This window comes from Daucus carota, chromosome 9, assembly GCF_001625215.2.
Source record: "Daucus carota subsp. sativus chromosome 9, DH1 v3.0, whole genome shotgun sequence".
Classification (NCBI taxonomy): Eukaryota; Viridiplantae; Streptophyta; class Magnoliopsida; order Apiales; family Apiaceae; genus Daucus; species Daucus carota.
In genome coordinates, this window is record NC_030389.2 from 25,585,100 (window position 1) to 25,602,638 (window position 17,539).

General features: G+C 32.7%; 1 long non-coding RNA gene and 1 pseudogene across 2 annotated transcripts; both read left to right on the forward strand.

Moving 5' to 3' along the window:
- The first annotated feature begins 357 nt into the window (after nucleotides 1-357).
- Nucleotides 358-2,841, forward strand: LOC135149191 (uncharacterized). Of its 2 annotated transcripts, none has more exons than XR_010287409.1 (4): nucleotides 358-757; nucleotides 1,084-1,214; nucleotides 1,643-1,967; nucleotides 2,345-2,841. It is a non-coding gene; the product is annotated as an uncharacterized LOC135149191 (long non-coding RNA). The 2 variants fall into 2 exon arrangements; XR_010287410.1 differs by having other exon boundaries at nucleotides 1,643-1,963.
- Nucleotides 2,842-9,388: 6,547 nt separating this feature from the next.
- On the forward strand, nucleotides 9,389-12,423 carry LOC108192660 (probable alpha,alpha-trehalose-phosphate synthase [UDP-forming] 8; annotated as a pseudogene).
- Nucleotides 12,424-17,539: the final 5,116 nt, after the last annotated feature.

Here is a 17,539-nt window from a genome sequence, read left to right on the forward strand (position 1 = left end):
ATTAACATCCGTGCATTTGGATCGTCGGAAAAAATTATTAAAGTTATTATAGGTAATCCGGATCGAGTCGTGAAGTAGAAAGTACTAATTTTACAAGATTTTTGTTAAAAACTCGAATAATATTAATTTCTCAATATTGTAACACATCACTAAATTAAGTAGGTATTGATATTTATACGATTTGATCATCAGAAAAATAATTTTATTTATTTTAAATATTTCATGTATTATTTTTGAATACAAACTTATTAAAATTAATACCTTACCAATTTATTTGACATTTTGAAATGAAATATTTTTCACTTAAGTGTGTGCTGTCTTAATACTGCTTTACATCCAATTTAGTTGGCCGCTAATCCCAAATTTTCATTTCCCACCATTTTCCTCTCAATCCAAATTTTCATTCCCCCTTAGCACTCTCCAGGATTTACAAACTCTAAACACTCTTCGGTCTTCACAAACACCATGTTTGTATAACAACTCCCTCTCCGGTAAAGCTCCATTTGTTTTGTGTTTCTCTTGATACAAACCCTCTCCACAAATTCTCTTGATTGTAACACTTCTAATTTACCTCTCTGGATTGTAACATCTTTGATTTACAAACTCTGCACGATCCATAGGTACATAAAAACTGTCTCCACAAACTCTCTCCATTTGGAACTCATTTTATCTTCTTTTTTTGTTACACATAAAACAAATTCTTCTTCTTGAAATTGCGGCTAATTAGGGTTTCAATTTTGGGGCTTACATTTTGCAGGTAATCTCCAACTTATTTGGGTTTATTTTTGGGGTTTTTATTTATGTGATTTAATTTTTATTTTGGGTTTTATACTTGAATAAAATTAGGGCTTTGCTTTGTGTATTTGGATTTGATGTTGAGCTTTGATCTTGAAGTTGTAGCTAGAACAGGCTTCATATATAATACTTGATTTGAAATGTTTTGACAATTGGATCTAGTATGCCTGTATGCCTCGAAGCAGACCGATTTATGGAGTTTGTTTTGTGTGTGTGTATATGTTGATATATGTGTGTTTTGATATATTTTCTGGGTTTGGATTAAAAATGTTTTTCTTCATTTTACAGTTCAAGAGTTCTGTACAAAATCGGGAGCATTTGAATTTAAATGGTGGCCAGAGAGTCAGTGATAAAGGAGTTGAAGCAATAACTTATGCTTGTCCTAAATTTAAAAGTTTCTCCATCTATTGGAATGTAAGGTAATACATGCTTTATGTTTATTTGGTTTTTGTGTTTGTATAATGGACCTAGTTAGACTATAAGCTGGTTATTGTGATACACTGCAAGAACATAGTAGATTTGAACTTGAGTGGCTGCAAGTTATATATGATCTCTAACTAAAAAGGAATTCCACTTATAGCCAAGAATATTTTTCTTTCGACTACAGCTTCTTTTATTGCCCACCTTCTCTTATATTTATTCAGACTTTGGAGAGTTCAGACTTTATTTGTGCTGCTTAGCAATGTGTATGCCTTTCTGATATGTAATCTGTCTTAAGAAAGTTATGCTTTATAGCAATGTGTAGACACTGATGGATGACAAGAATTCATTTATAGCTTACTCTGCGAATTGCTGGTATATGTGTATGGGCTTTATAATCTGACTCTGAAATACCATCTTCTGTTAGATGTCTTAGCACTACCCCTTTCACTGGTCAGTACAGGAGATGCGAGGATCAAGTTTAAAGTAAGTGAGACTCGGTTCTTCTGAAGCTTGACCCGAATTCCTGGTTTCAAGTGAGAGAGGATTACGCCGACCATGTTAAGTTTGGAGGGGATGTTTGCCAGGAAGTGATTATTTCAGTGTCCAGCAAACTAGAAAACATAGTCAACTTCATTGTGAGGGATTATCAAGCAGACATTATCAAGTTCAAGGAGGACTAAACTTGTAGCTCTAAATCACATCCTGTCCACCTCCTTACGTCAGTGCAGATATATCTACTACAATAGTCGGTACTCTTAATTTTTCTCTATATTAGTGATGTATAAACTTATTTACAGAATTTTATGCCGTAGATTTGAATGCTGAAAGACTTTATAGGCCTTGTTCAATCATTTTACCTACCACATGAGTCGTGACTTACATCCAGACTTATCATAAGCTAGTCTGCTCCTTCTGTTTGTTCCTGGGCTTTAATAGTTTAGCTTTGAGAACATGTGTATCACTAGTTCTCTATTCTACATGATTATATCTTCCGACTTTATTTTGTTTTCTTTAATAACAAAAATACACACACTTTGTTAGTATGCATGAGAAAGTTGTTTAGATATGTAGAGTTAAACTTCTTGAATCTTTATCTCACCTGATCATTTTGTGGGTAATATATTAGGTGCATCAAGCTAACAGATGGGGGTTTGCAACAGATATTATTCAAATGTTGGGCTTTCCGGACTCTAAATCTTTATGCCGATACAAGGTAAATTCTAGAAAGGCTATATCTACATGTTTATTTCTTGAAGTACAAAGGGGCCTGTTTGGAATATGTTCAGGTAAATTTGTTGTTTAAATGGGAGTTTTTTTGTGTGCGGAAATTCTTCAATTCTCGTGGCGTTTTGAAGTGTCAGTAGTACTGTTGGTTCTTTCCTCCCAGCAGACTCAACAACTTCGAGCTTTGCTAGTCAAGCCTATGAACTCCGCCCCCCAACTTCTTAAAGTACGAGACATATCTTCCGATAGTTTAGATAGATCATACTCTTGTGTAAACCGAGTATTGTGACTTTGACATGAGATTGTTTTGTATACGTTTTGATATTGAATTTGTAATTATTGTGATTTATTTATGGTTTTTAAGCATTTTATAAATTATTATTTTCAATTTAAATAAAATCATTGTTGTTTGTGGCTTATTCATACAACATTTAAAGGAAAAGAAATCCGTTGTCTATAACATTATTCACACAACACTTTAAGAACCAAAAGACAATTGTCTTATGAGCTAAAACACAATAGAACCAAAATGTGTTATGTTGAGTTGAATACAATAAGACAACATGTTTTTCGTACATCAACATTGTTGGTAAGACATTAACACAAGATAAACTACTAACAAAACTCTTAGAAAACCGTTGTTACAAGACTATAAAACTGCTGTGCAAAGCAGTTTGCATCGAGTGTCTTCTTCACACAAATGGTTGTGTAAATAAATCATTACAACGGTTCCTATTTTGTAAAATAATTGTTAAAAGCTCTGAAAGACAAGTGTTTCTCATGCAAAGAAACCGTTGTCTTCTTCAGCTAACAACAACAGCTTGTTTATAAGAAAGGCTTGATACAAAAGTTTTGTTACAAGACTTTCTTTTCACACCGTTGTGGTTTCTAGGTGTCACACAACGCGAATTTATAACACGACTGTAGAGTGAAGCAGCTCGCACAACAAATTGTGTACCGTTGTCTGATATGTGTAACAGACGGCGGCTCGATAGTCAACGGAAAAACAGGAGCTTAGAAAACGGGCAAAAACCATTGTCTGATTCGTTTTTTCTTGTAGTGACATGTCTAAATTTGAGACCATCGACAGCAAATTAGATCAACTCCTCAGAAACTCCAACAAGTCTGATGATCAACCCTCCGGAGAGGATCCCTCAACTAAGGGGGAGAATAGAGAAGACAAAGGTGATAGGGATGATAGAGGCAGTAGCTCAAATCAAAGCAACAAGGGAAATACAACTTCTGGATCTGCCCCTGACAAAGAATCTGATAAATTTAAAGGCAAATAACTGTTACATCAGTCCGACAATGTCTTCAACTCTGATAGTTATGATGACTATCCAAATGATATGGATGATGATGACATCTTCGATGCTACCTATCGTCAGGCAGAAGAAGAAGGTAAATTTGATGAGAGTTATTTGTTTCAGGATGAAGAACCTGTTGACCTAGAGCATGAGGAGAATGTCCAGAAGTTTAAAGCTGAAAATGAAGCTAGGAAGCGTAAGCTTCGAGATTTCCAAAAACTTCTAGAGGAAAAGTTGATCACAGAAGAGCAAATCAAGATCGAGAAACAGAAAATCTATGATGCTGCGTGCAAACAGAAGAATCTTGATATTAAAAGGAAAGTCAGAAAAAGCTGGGACATTGCAAAGAGGATATTCGATGGACCTCAAAGGGAACCTTTCAACGACAACAAGTTCTTATCTCTGATCTATGATCTTCGAGAGGTAAACCCTGACGAGGATGTTTTTATGCATGCCTTTGCTTTGGAATTGAATTATTTGACTGTGGGAGTCAACAATCTGTTAGAAGAATGGGAGCTAATTGTCTATACACAGAGGAATGGTTCCTTCAGACTATCTGTCGAATCTCTGAAATCATTCTCTGTATCTGAGCTCTGGGTGCTTCGGAACAAGGTAAAGCGCAGCTCCAACCTGAACGAACTCCTTCGTGACAAACTGCTGGAATGTGCTGTATTCAACAGTCCTCAGGTTGTCAAGAATCCGTACTGTGTTAAGTTCGTTCACAAGGAGATCTTCAGCACTGTCTATCTCAACAAAGAAGCCTTGCCAAAGTATCCCGCTAAGCAACTTGCTCTTGCCTCCACTCTTTTAAGAACCAAGGGCTTCGCTTCTAAAGCTAAGTCTGATGCTGATGATGTGATTCTTGCTTACTGCACTCGAAAGAATGTTGCTCAGTACTTTCGAAGGATGAAAAATGCAACAAAATCTCAGCCATCAGACTTCCGCGAAGACCTTGTGGAATTAGAAGTACTACACCAACTGGCTCTGGCAAGGGAACGAAAGAAGCATGGTGAATCCACTACATCTGAAGTGCCAACCAGGGAAGAACCGTCAACTCCTATCCTTCACACTTCTGATATCGAAGAAGGAGAAGTTGATCTTTAGATTCATTAGGGATTTGTAATATATGTTCAATAAGAACATCCTTTTGTAATCTAATGTAATATTTTGAATTCTGGTGAATGTTTAATGAAATACCAGAAACTTTTTGCTATTTACAATTCATGTATAATCCTTTGTCTTATCAGTTAGTTGAGTTATCCTCTCGATAATTTGCATGTTATGTTAACAAACAAATAGGGGGAGATTGAAAGGCATATGTTTAGCCTATTTGTAATTAAAGAGGTACCAACTCAACTCTGATAAGAAAGCAAGGTAAATAGCAAGTACTGATGAAGGAATCCGTACGAAGAACGTCAAGTGATTTATTGAAATTATATGTCTGGAGAATTTTAGGATGCTGCTGCACACCACTGCAAGATGTTCATTAATATGTTCAAGCCTCAGTGTACAAATAATCTTTTGTAGCACGTCCAGAAGTCCATAAGGTATAAAGTTTTAATACTTTATTTATTCAGAAGATTCCATACTATTGTTACTTATGAAGAAGAACTACGAAGACATAGACTCGACGAACAAGCCTCGTTTCAAATGTTTATTTGATAAAGAATATTTAATTCAGCTAGATACAGATGAACCAGACAGTATATTTGTGTGTCAGCTACTTAGATTAAGTGTTCTGCATCAACTACAAGTGGCCGTTCGATCAAGACAAATATCTACAAAGTTTAATCAAGTCTGAAGTCTCTTCTGATGAAGAAATACAATTTTATAAGTATTTATTTAATTATCTCACTAATCAAAATAATTAAATTAGTTGTATAATTTATTTATTAAATTGATTCACCTTCGAATTAATTTAATTTATGAATTTATATAATTAATATAATTAAGTGAGCAATTATCTAATATTTATATAATTGTTTTAAACTGATTTTTGCATTAAAAGACTCGGTATGACATTTTCAGATAATGTCATACCGTGCCCTTGTATGCGACATTCCTTGAAATGACTTGAAAAAGTCATTCTGATGACATTTCAGTGTATATTTCATTCGGTATGACTTTCTGATTAAAAGTCATACCGCTTGCATTCATCAGACTTACACTGGTATGACATAAAAAATGTATGATTCAGGCATTCTCTGATTGTGTGTATGACTTGCTTATAAATGACTTAAAAAGTCATACAAAGCTCAACCGAATGACTTTCTTTGGTTATGTCATGCCAAATGAAGAGTAGTGACCAAGAAATTAAGTCATATCGCCCCTGGCAGTATGACATTCCATTTAAATGTCATTCCTTCTTTGTTTTATGACATGGCTTTGTGTAATAATGTCATATCTTCCATTGTAATGTCATTCCTAAGCTAGAAAGTCATTCTTTTCTTTGTCATACCTAGATCCAAGTGATTTGCCTATAAATATGGCTTCACTTCTTCATTTGTAGGTGTTCAAGCATTGTAAAAGCTTTCAAGTTGTTTGTAACTTGCAATTGTTATATCCACAGTTTTCTGTGCTTTGATCACTTAAATGTGAATCTATTTCTAAAAATAATTTATATATTATATGATTTAATTTTAAATACTATTTTTCTTCATATAAATTAGTTATAAATACAAACTGAAATTCTGATTTGTAAAATTCATAATAATTATTTAATCCAATTAAGAAAGGTTGTTTTAATCACTAAACTAGAATACATCCTGTCGAATTTATTCTACGAACTTTAGTGGACATTAAAACGAACCTTATTAATTATATAACGACTTAAAACATTGTTATATTAATTAATTAAAATCTGATTAACAAGTTTAATTCAAATCAGATTATTCCGCCGTGATTTTTAGTGACGATTGTATTCAACCCCCTTCTACAATCGTTTCAGGACCTAACAGTTAATCTCAATATAAATATATTCAATATCATTGCTCTTGTGAAGACAAAAAATTTCCAATACTCACAGTAATGCAAATCAACAATCTTTGATATTCTTAGTTGCAGAAATCAAATAAGACAATGTATTGAAAAATAGTATCAATGCAAAAATTTGAAATGACAATAGTGCCATTAAAATTATTCAAATATCTTAATCTACATAATAAATGGGTTAAATATCAAAGTGTTCACTGAAGTGGAGGTCATATATCATTTTGCTACTGATCTTAACGACATATCATTTCAATCATTAAAGTCACAATAAATATCGATCAAGTACCTCCAAATTATAGTTCAAGGAGTAAAAATATTATTTATAAAGTTTAACACTTTATTTTTGAATACTAAGAGAACCAAGTACAAGGTTATAACTTCTAGTATATATAATAATATATTTAGATTTTATATAGTTTATTTACTATTTATTTTTAGTATATATTTATTTTTTCTTTTAATTATAAATAAATAGTAAACAAAATTAATAAAATCTAAATATATTGTTATAATTACTAGAAGTCATAACCTTTTACTTTGATTATGGTAACATTCAAGAACAATGTGTAACTCTATAAATAATATTTTTACTTCTTGAACTAAAATTTTGAAGTACTTGATTGATATTTATCATGACTTTAATGATTGAAATGATATTCTGTTAGGATCAGTGAGCCAAGTGATATATGACCTCCACTTCAGTGACCGCTTTAATATTTAACCCTATAATAAATAAATTAGTTTAATAATATTTAAAGATGATTGAATATAATTTGTTTACATATATAATTATGAAAATTAAAATAAAAAGACTCGTAAATAATACAATACAATAGTTTAGTTCACTCAAACTAAAACAAAAAACATAATATAAGAGGACAAGATGTAAGTTATCTAATAAGATTTTTTAAGTAAACTCAAAAGTCTCTATAGTATAAAGATTATGACGTTAAACATTAAATATAACTAAAAGAGCAAAGAGGTTTGATTCCCTTTGTCTAACAATCACTTTTTAGTTATGTGTCTATGGATTCTAATCTTATTAATAATGATGACCATGCATAAAAATTTACTAGTTTAAAATAGTTGTTAGTATGTGCACATGAGCACACACTAAAAAGATCCTTAAAAATAACATTATTCTAGATTCTGTTCTGCATTCTATTCTGAATTTATAATATTTCTTATTAATAATTTGGATGAGTTTGGATGTTAGATTTACTATATTAAGTTTAATTGGCGTTTAACTATAGTATTATAATCTTAACAAATCATTTTTTATGAAAGATAAAGTGTTATGATAGTGTTTTATATTGTTATTTTTAAAGTATTCTTTGTGGAATGCAATCCATATATACACACACACATATCCACACACATTTACTTTACGTGTACATTAAATTAATATATGATATCTGTGTGTATCAATCGATTACTTTTTAGTTGGCAAGGACATTTAAATTTTGTTCACATTTGTATCATGTCACTCGAGACGGGATACATAATCGAAAACGATAACAATATGTCATAAAATTGACTTTTTATAACCATTATGTTTGTGAATTTGTTGAAATTAAACCTTATTTTCAAATGTACACTTTTAAAATGTTCAGATTCAAATAAATATACATATTTAATTTTTTATATATTTGATTTTCACGGGAAAAAAAATCTCATGTATATAATAGATATGGATTAGATTTAAGAGGATTAAAATAGTTTGTTTCAAGTGCAAAGTATACACAATAAATGAGAAATTTCTTCCCATTCTATCTGTTACATGCGTCACTATTTAGTTGAGAGTCTTACAGCTCAAATCTACATTGACTTTTAATTCTCTCTACAGCTGAAATCCTAATTATCTCTACAGCTGAAATCTACATTGGCTTTTAATTCTTTCTACAACTGAAATCTACATTGGCTTTTAATTCTCTCTACAACTGAAATCTACATTGGCTTTTAATTCTCTCTACAACTGAAATCTACCTTGGTTTTTAATGCTCTCGGCTTTTCATCACAATCTATAGTATTTTCAAACTCACATCACTTTAGCAGAATCGTAATAAACTCGAAAACTAAGGGCAACTAGACTAAGCAAGCAGCTCAGAAAGTGTATAAAAGGACCCCCACCCCCTCAAGTTCTAACCAACGAAAACACATTTTATACTTTAAGATATTTGATATACCTCCAGCTAGTTCAGCTATTTACATACCGGTGTACAATATTAAACTAGTGGTTTTCTAGCTTGTTTAAGCGGCTGAGATTTAGTGATCATGATCATATTATTACAAATTTTTATGATTCGATTATTGAATTCATAACTATTGATTATGTTTACATGATTGATCATGTTTCCTTATAAGTGCATATATATATATATATATATATATATATATATATATATATATATATATATATATATATATATCAATTGTATCGGCAAGAAGTTGTGATTATAAGTATAGAGCATATCATCATCAATTATCATGGCCTATAGTATAATAATCTTGTTTGTTTTCTATTATCTGTGGAGTAATTTCTCTTCAAGCCATTAGATTTACTTGTCTAACTTTGGGGAGCTCTTGTGTTTTCTTTTTACAGAATATAATCAGATCAGATTATATTTTTGTTTGAAAATAAATCGAACATGGATACAAGTTCATGTATGAATTTTGCAAACTTGGCTTTCGGGGACCTGAACAGGACTAATCCTTGTATCAAATATGTGGATTCAGATGGTACCTCATCTACAACTATCAGAATTATCATCTTGTCAAACATGTTGCCCCTTCATGCACAGAAGGATGGGAAAACAGAGGGCTTTAGCTTTATATACGATGAATCACCTCTATGGCAACTAAAAGATGGATTTTCACCTGATACAATGGTTTTTCATGTTGGTTCACTAAATGCCGATATAGATGTTAATGTACAGGAGGAGGTTGTTGAGAGACTGATGGATGATTTCAATTGCGTTCACACTTTTCTTGCGAATGAACTCTTCTCTGAATTCTATCATGATTTCTGCAAGCACCATCTATGGCCTATATTCCATTACATGCTCCCAATGTGCGGAAAGCATGGTGACCAATTTGATCAGGGACTGTGGCAGGCTTATATCTCTGCAAATAAAATATTAGCAAACAAAGTATTAGAAGTGGCAAATCCCGAGATTAATTATATTTTGATTCATGACTATCACCTCATGGCGATCCTTGTGTTCTTGAGAAATAAGCGCTACAGGGCCAAACTCAGATTCTTTCTCCAAAGTCCATTCCTTGCATTTGCAGAGATCTATCGAACACTTCCTGTAAGTGCAGACATTCTGAGGATTTTGTTGAACTGCGATCTCATCGGGTTTCATACTTTCGATTTTGCTCGCCACCTCCTCTCATGTTGTAGTAGAATGCTGGGACTAGACTATGAGTCCAAACGAGGACAAATTGGGCTGGATTATAGTGGTCGCACGGTGTATATCAAGATTCTGCCTTTAGGAATTCATTTGGGAAAAGTTGAAAATGTTCTGAATATTCCTTCTACATCAATGAAAGTCAAGGAAATTGAAGGGAAGTTCAAGGGGAAGCATGTAATTGTTGGCGTAGACGACATGAACTTATTCAAGGCAATTAGTCTGAAGTTATTAGCATTTAAACAACTATTGAAGAAGTATGAAAACTTGCGGGATATTGTGGTTCTTGTTCAAATTATCAATCCTGAAAGAAGCTCAGGAGAAGACATCGAGGAAGTGAGAAGGGAGACGTATGGAACTGCTAACAGGATTAATCAGATTAACAAGTGTGCTAATTATTTATGAATATGTTGGATGTTCTCCATCTCTGAGTGGAGCAATCAGAATAAATTCATGGGATATTAGTTCTTTAGCTGAGGCTATGCGTTCTGCGATCTCCATGGATGATTCTTTAAGGCAATTAAGACATGAGCAGAACTATAGTTAGGTTCAGTCTCATGATGTGGCATATTGTGCTCGCAGTTTCCTGCATAGCATCACGAGAGCATGTCTTGATCACTATAATTATCAATGCTGGGATTTGGGCTTCAGTTTCACATTCAAAGTTGCTGCCCTCTCCCTAGGTTTTCAAAAATTATTTTCTAAAAGCATAGTTCCTGCATATAACAGGACAAATAGGAGGGCAATATTTCTAGACTTTGATGGCACCCTTGTTCCTCATTCCTCGACCAAGAAAAATCTCAGTAGTGAACTTGTCACTGCTCTTAATTAACACTATGTGTGATGATCCTAAGAACACTGTGTTTATCGTTAGTGGAAGAGGTATAAGTTCCTTAACCGAGTGGCTGGCTCCATGTGAAGGTCTAGGACTAGCTACTGAACACGGGTACTTCATAAGGTATTTTTCTTCAAAAACTTCTAAGAGACCTTTTCTAGTGGCACTTCTAATTAAATTGCCTTTGGTTTGCAGGTGGAAGAAAACTTCTGAATGGCAATCCAGTTTGGTTGTGGATCTCGAGTGGAAGGTGGCAGTGGAGCGTATAATGAATCTGTATGCAGAAGCCATGGATGGTTCCACCATCGAAGTCAAAGAAAGTGTTTTGGTTTGGCACCATCAAGATGCAGATCAAGATTTTGGATCCTTGTAGCCAAAGGATTTACCGGATCATTTGAAACACGTCATTGCTAATGAACCTGCAGTAGTTGCAAAAGGAAAAATATTGTTGAGGTTAAACCACAGGTATATGTCTCTCGTCTCCCTCTTTCGGTCTTCCCTATGCATTGTACAGTAATTTACTTAACTAGCAACCTAATATATTTAGGATGCAAGCAAAGGCTTGGTCACAGAAAAGGTAATCGCGACAATGGTTGGCAATGGCGAGATCCCTGATTTCATCCTCCGCATTGGAGATGACAGGTTAGATGAAGACATGTAGACGGTACTTTGAAAATTGTTTCATCTGTGGTGGTCCCTGCTGTTGACGATACTTTTGAAGTTCAGAAGCTACTCCAGTGGCTTGCTAATGTTTCGAGTACGCAGCCAATCTCCGCTGAAAATCCGCCAAGTATTCCTTGACAACTGACAAGCATAGTGTTCGTGAACATTGGTATAGGAGCATATATAAATGTAATATAGCAAGTTCTTTTTTGTAAAGTCAGCATCAGATCTACTATGTATTAATGCTTGTAAATTTGTATTTGGCCAAAAGCAGAACATGTAAATGTATAGCCCACTTTAAATGGATATTTTAAAAAAACAGTCCCAGCATAATAAAGATATTGTATATTAAACCTCATTGAATTAATAATCTTGTTAAATTAATAAAATTTATCATTTTTGAGACTATTAACTCTCAGATAATTTACTATATTGTATAGGTAAACTTACACAAGTTTCATGTTATATTTACTATACGAATTGAGGATGTTATATATCTTTTCCCATTTAAGAATGGGACTACATAAGAAATGCTTGTTCAGGAAGTAAAAAAAGTTTGGATTTCTAATGCCAACATTAGAACCTTGAGCAATGTCGTACAAGCAAATCTTATTCAGGTTTACAAATGCTGGAGAAAGGTCTCTAAATACAAACAATACTTCAGAGATCAGATATTCGAAGTAAGACTGACAATATAATATGGTATACTGCATTAGAGAAGCTTGTCGCCTTTACTCTCAATGCTCATGACAGTACTGGAACTGTTCCTGACTAGTGAGGCAGCGTCACTGATTCTGTCTGCTTAAAGAAATGAATTAAATTACATTGTATCTTTTTTTTTTTCGACCTGGCCAATATTGTTATATGAACTATCACCTAGTTGTTCAGTCCTATAAGTCTAATCTAACAACATAGTTAAACCGGGCAATATAGGCCCAAAACCATATATCCAGTCCAAACCAAACCATTTTTTAAAATTTGGTCCAACAAAAAAATCACACATTTTATTTGGATATGGTTGGTTTTGAAATCATGTTTTTTTATCCAAAATGTGGACCCAATATATGATAACCATATTTTAAAAAAAAACACTTTCATACCCGGTATAATTCAATTCATTGCTTACCACTACACTCGTACAATTAAATTCGATCTCTCCTACTTCTCTGCTGGATCCCTGCCTCCACCGACCATATCATCACCGCCGAGAAACGTCTTCTCTCTCTTATCAAGTACTCCCTCCCTCCCTCCCTCTCTCTTATTTTCGTGTCTTATCTCTTTCATTATTCTTGTTTTTATTGTCTCCTTGTTTTACTTGCGGATCAGTTCTGTATAGATACGCTTACGCGATTTGGATTGATTTTCATAGTGTGCCTAATCTGCTTAATGCTATCCTCTAAATCGATTATATTATGTTTAGGACAGATTTAGGCACTTGCTAATTCAAGTTAGGGCACTTATTATGACAGCAGAGAAACAATTGAGTATCATGTGTGTATGTATTTTTCTTATTTGGGTAGTCTAATTCTAATGTGTATATTTATATTTTCGTGTTTCTTATTGGTTTAATGTAGATTTAAAGTTGTAATGGAAGAAGAACAAAGTTCGACCTCTAATAGACCTACAAAAAGATATAAGAAATCTACATCAATAATTTGAGAATTATTTCATAAGTTTGTAGAGAATGGAACACAAAAGTCTAGAGGTAAAAAATGTGATCAAGTTTATATAAGTGAACATGGTACCTCAAATATGCGAAAGCATATGATGTCAAAACTTGATCAAATTTTTTACATCTAGACTTTTCCATGTTTTGACACGAAATCTTCCTCCCATGTGCTCCAAGGACTTCTTGTGCGGCGTTCTCCTGTCTCATTTTGTATCTCTTGACACTAATTGTTTAATAATTTTCTACGGTGGTGCTTCATCAACAACCCGGTGTGTGCCATAACACTCTGAGTGTTGTGCCATTCCCAGCACCACAATTATTACTAAATGATGGATAGTGGATCCTTAATTGTTGGGTTTGTATGGCCATGGATCTTTTCATTCAGACCACTATATAGACAATTGTTTTGTTTCCTACCAAGCCTATTGTGCATAATTTATTATGTACAGGGGATACGAATTTTAATATATAATTTCAAGAAGTTCAAAAATATTATCTTATAAAAGAATCCTTGGGTGTATTTTTCTTTTTAAGATATACATGTTTATTTTATTTCTTTATTTCTATTTTAAACATATTCTATTTATCATCAGTTTTATAAATTCTACTTCATTACTCTCTCATATACGTACTCCATGAACTTACGTTCATTGTAAAGGAATTTTCAAGTTGTCTCTCATATATATACTCCATCAATTTACATTGGCGGTAAAAGAATTTTCTAAGTTTTTTTCTTGTTTTGTTGCAAGTTGATTAGTTCCATATATGTCCAGGGTTATTATTAAAAACCATTTATTAAGGTAGGCTTGTCCATGTATGCAGCTGTTTGGATCTTTTGGAGTCTTAAAAATTTTATTAGTAAAAAGATATCGATTATTAAAAAAAATATCCTTCTGTCAGGAGTTGTGAGAATGTTAGGGGGATATCATAGTTTAGCTCGAGACATTTTTGTTCCACTCATATTAATAATAATTAGTCATTTATTTGTCTATATCCTTTGCCAAAGAATTGGGACAAAATTTGGGGGGTAACATTACTCTTAGTATATGCATTATTCTTATAACAAAAAGTACATTAATTGATGTATTCACAACACCAAAAAACATATTGACCATATTTATTAACACTAATATAATATTCTTATATTCACATTTTAATTTTTCTTTTTCCATTCCTCGAGAATTTTCTTGACAACTTATTCACAATTGCTTCCGGTTTATGGTGAAAAGTAGTTTCATATTCTTTTCAAGGAATCATGAAGAAAAGAAACTTTTTTCAAGGGATAACCTTTTGTATTTAAAAGGAAAAATCACATCGTCATATTCTAGTGCATTCATCATAAAAGTTACAATCTTCAATGTCCTAACATCACAACATGACCTAACATTTACTTAACTCATTATATATCATATAATACAAATAATTAAAAAAAATTCAGATTTTAGACATGTTCCGAACCTTAAAGAAGTTCAAACTTTCAAATTAATACAATTTTAATAAATAATAGGGATGACCACTTGTTACTTTTTTAAAAGAAAAATATTTAATTAATTGAATAAAGGATAAAACAAACTCAATTCAAACCCTTACTAGAACAAAGATTAATCAAACGAGACTAACATAAAATGTAATGAGACTAAACACCTAAGACCGCAATAAATTAGATTTAAGGCAACTACTAAAATCTAGTAATTACTACATCCAACCAGTACATCAAACAATAAGTTTACTTGAAAAATAAGCTAAAACTTTCTCCTTGTTTGCTTACACAACCTACGTTATTTACACCTTCTTCTATGACATTTTTCTGCCTCTTTCGACCTCGGGAGTATCATTTATGGAGTTTCAATTAATCCCTATGGTGGCCTTCTCCTGCATCGTTTTGCACTCTAATTAAATACCACTTATAGAGCAAAACCTCATTCCTTAGGAAGTGGAAAAATTCATGCCCTGATGCTTTCATGGTCGTTCTGATACTTGTTTTACACTTTTAACTGCCATCTGTGGTGCATCATATTAAACATTGGGCAACAACATCCCAGTCATGGTAGACAGTCAAAGTGTGATGGTATATAACTTCCACCCACCTGCTCCAAGGCTTCTTATGCCGCCTTCCCAGCCTCATCTTGTACATCTTTGGCTCTAGTTGTTCAATAATTATTTTCTATGGTGGTGCTTCATCAACAACCTACTATGTGCCATAACACTATGAGTGTGTCTCAATGTGTCGAACGTGTTGCACATGTGATGTTGTAGCGAGGCCATTCGATCCCAGCACCATAATTATTACTAATCATTTGAAACTTCACATAATTGTCGTGTTCATCACCAACAATAGTACGAATCAACGAAATAGATGTTAGCACAAGTTTCTCCAGAATCCCCATCGAGTCATTTTGGTTCTATTAGGTCTCCAATTGTAAAGTCATTGTGTGAATCATAGCAATAATATACAATAAATTGTTATAAATTTCTCTCATTTCAATTTTGATTGTAAGTACTAGGCACCAACCCTCCTCTCGCAGGTATTGGTAGTATGGTTAAGTGAAAAATTCATCATATAAAATTTTAAATTTTGTAGGTAAACCATACTACCATGGCCATGTTTTTGTTTCCAAGACCTGGGAGTGAAGTCATAATAAGGCTAGGACGTTCCCATCATCGTTACCTTGAAAGAATCAGGGCACAAATGTTTCCACTCCTCAAGGATAGGTTGTTTTCTACAAGTGGCAAGTGCAAAAACAGGCGGGGGAAGGCCACCAAAGAATCTAGGCACGGATGTTGCTACTCCGCAAGGATTAATTGAAACTCCACAAATGTTACTCGGAATTAAGGACAAAAGAAGGCAATATAATGTCATAGAAGAAGCCGTAATAACATAGATTGTGGAAAGAAACAAGGAACAAGACTTTACTTATTTGTTCAAAAGAAACGTATAGTATGGTGTACCTCATTGATGCAATAATTGTTATGTTTTATTAATTCAAATCTAATATATGGTCTTAGGTGTTTAGTCTCATTTCATTTTATTCTATTAGTATGGTTTAGTCATTCCTTGTTCTAGTAAGGGTTTGAATTGAGTATATTTTATCCTTTTAAATAATTAAATATGTTCTTTGAAAAATAACCTCGGATTGTTCATATTATATTTTAAGATTGTATTAATTTAAAAGTGGGAACTTCATTAAGCTTTGGAACATGTTTAAAATCTAAACATTTAATTATTTGAATTATATGATATAATGAGTTAAGTAAGTGTTAACTCATGTTGTGATGTTTAGACATTGAAGAATGTAAATGATGCATGCACTAGAAAAAATAAGGATGTGATTATTGATTTAAAATACAAAACACTATTCCTTGACAAAAGTTCTTTTCTTGAGGGATTTCTTGTAAAAAGATAGAACTACTTTTTAGAGCAAAGGTGGAAGCAATTGTGAATGAGCTATCAAGAAAATTCTCATGCAAAATAAAAATTAAAATGAGAAAACAACATATTTGTGTTAATTAATATGATCAGTATGTTTTTGCTTGATGTAATACAGTAATGTACTTTTTTCTTATAAGAATAACACATTCAAACATTGATATTAGGATTCATTTCTTTTTCTATTCTAACTCTCTAATTCTTCCATGAACCTCTTTACATTTTGTAAGCCAACAAAAAATTCAATAAAGACATTATTCTATATTTTTTTGGGGATGGGTAAAGGGTGCTCCACATCCTTCTTAGAGCAGTTTCTTCATTACTTTTCTGCATTTATAGTTAAAGAATAGTAGCAGATGGAATATGATAGAAGGCTTGAGGTTACAATGATTTATTAGAAATTTTATTACATAATTGACATAAATTTATAACAAAGATGGGCGTTGACACACAGGGATAAAGGATATTTTATAGAAACTACATGAATGAGACTATAGCAAAATATAAATTCAAGATTTAAATAAGACCTAGGATGGAAACATGATTACAATGCATGAGCCTCACTATAATTAAAATTTGACAAGGAAATAAAAAAAGTCGAGAATAACATAATATATAAAAACAAATAAACTAAAAATAATCAAAAAAATAGTCACTGATATATGATACATGCTAACACAATTTCAATAACATAGTACATCAAAAATCAAGTAAATATTAGAATAGGCATAGTAAGTGTATATACCATGTGGTTAGCCACATTATTCATGCCAAAAAGTTTAATTCCACAAACAA